Source organism: Nanorana parkeri, unplaced genomic scaffold, assembly GCF_000935625.1.
Source record: "Nanorana parkeri isolate BGI_ZX_2015 unplaced genomic scaffold, ASM93562v1 scaffold537, whole genome shotgun sequence".
NCBI lineage: Eukaryota > Metazoa > Chordata > Amphibia > Anura > Dicroglossidae > Nanorana > Nanorana parkeri.
The window spans coordinates 554,585-556,166 of NW_017306805.1; the positions used below are offsets into that span (position 1 = coordinate 554,585).

At 51.2% G+C, this 1,582-nt stretch overlaps 1 protein-coding gene across 2 annotated transcripts in view; it reads left to right on the forward strand.

Moving 5' to 3' along the window:
- Positions 1-1,223: 1,223 nt before the first annotated feature.
- Positions 1,224-1,582, forward strand: part of GNA11 (G protein subunit alpha 11) — a 40,467-nt gene continuing 40,108 nt past the window's right edge. Inside the window, exon 1 of one of the 2 annotated variants that reach the window (XM_018561683.1) lies at positions 1,224-1,551. The gene's annotated coding sequence lies outside the window, so the exon portion shown is untranslated. The remainder of the gene's footprint in view (positions 1,552-1,582) is intronic. The other variant, XM_018561682.1, reaches the window with a different exon arrangement.

Genomic DNA, 1,582 nt, shown 5'->3' on the forward strand with positions numbered 1-1,582 from the left:
AAAAATGCACATAACAGAGATAAAACTTTGCGGTTAGTTAGCATGACAGGCACCGCTGCCTGTTTTAAAATTGCGGCCATTTCCCGCTCGCGCGCGCCCAGCTGAAGACGCCCGCTCAGATCTAGAGAGCTCCGGGCCGGCCGTTTTTTTTACTACGGCCGGCCCGGAGGCAGTTAAAGTAATTTTTGAATCTGCAGCTTTTATTAAAAGAGAACTATGAGGTGAGTGCTTTTCACTCATCCTCATAGTTCTAGCCGACCTGTGACAATGAGACTGTCACAGGTCGGCTCAGTAGATCTGGAAGTGAGCGAACACATACCGGCGTTCGCTCACTTCTCGATCCTGTCACGACAGAGAGCCGTGACAGGGTAGGGACTGGATTCCCCCCTCCGATCCGCCAGCGCTGACTGGCGGAACAGACGGGGGAGGGTACAGCTGGCTCTGCCTCTAGATAGGCAGAGCCAGCTGTCACTCACGCAGCTGGGCGGATCCAGACATAATTGTCGGGATCCGTTTCTGCTGCGGCGTCTCAGTATAGAGCTGCAGCTCGCGTTATACTGAGCTTTGGGTAACGGGAGGACGCTAGTTTGTGTCCTCCCGTTACCCTTCGGAGAACTATGGGGAAAAGCCCTAACCCCATAGTTCTCCTTTAAAAAATACCTGGTGATCCTGCCATGCAGGTCCTTTTTTAGGCAGTTACTGTTACAGGATGACAACGTCCTGCCGTTGTCTCCCAATTGTGCCCCTTCGTTGTCACCCTGTTACACATGCTTATGATGGAGTGGTCATTTCAAGACACATTACACATGCATGGTGCACTATTGTAAACATAAGGAAACCTGTCCTTATAAATGCCATTGCTGGTGTGTATGTGAACGTGACTGTAGGAGATCAGCTCTGAAATGCAACAAAGGATTCAAAAATAAAATGGTGGAAACAAATATTTTATTTTAAAAATGGTAGATGTTACTTTGCAAACTAGATGTCATTCAGTCAGGGTTTACATTTACTGAAAAAGGCACCGGATGAAATTAGCATTATGACTGTTATCTTATAAACCAAGTTCCCATTCTATTCTACAGCAATAGATCGCAGTTATTTCAGCAATGGGAACGAGGCACTGCAGAGAGGCTTTCTGCAAACTAGGCCTAATACACAGGCCCTAGTCTCTATGACAACCCAATTGCTACACCACCCTCCTTAGAACTACCCACAGTTCTCTACGTGCAGCCTCGACTTCAACTGGAAGAGGGCAACCAACCCTAATGTGCGTGAAGATCTGCCCAGCCCCATGTCGCGTGACCTACGTGTTGTTGATTGGGCAGCTGACAAGTCACTTACAGCCTGTTTCTAATAGTCAGGGTAGGTTGTGGCGTATCCGAAGGCTGGAGGAGCGGAAATCCCGGGTACGGCCAGCCAGCTAGGGTGGGGAAGAGATTGGTGTCCGCCCCCCACCCTCCTCCAGTATTCCCGGCTGGATGCTCGGCGCCCTGTGACTAGGCTCGGAATCCGAGCCGGTGAGTGAGCATCTCTCTCCCCCCCCCCCGGGGGGTGGGGGCCCCCGGGCGGGGCCAACCGGCCG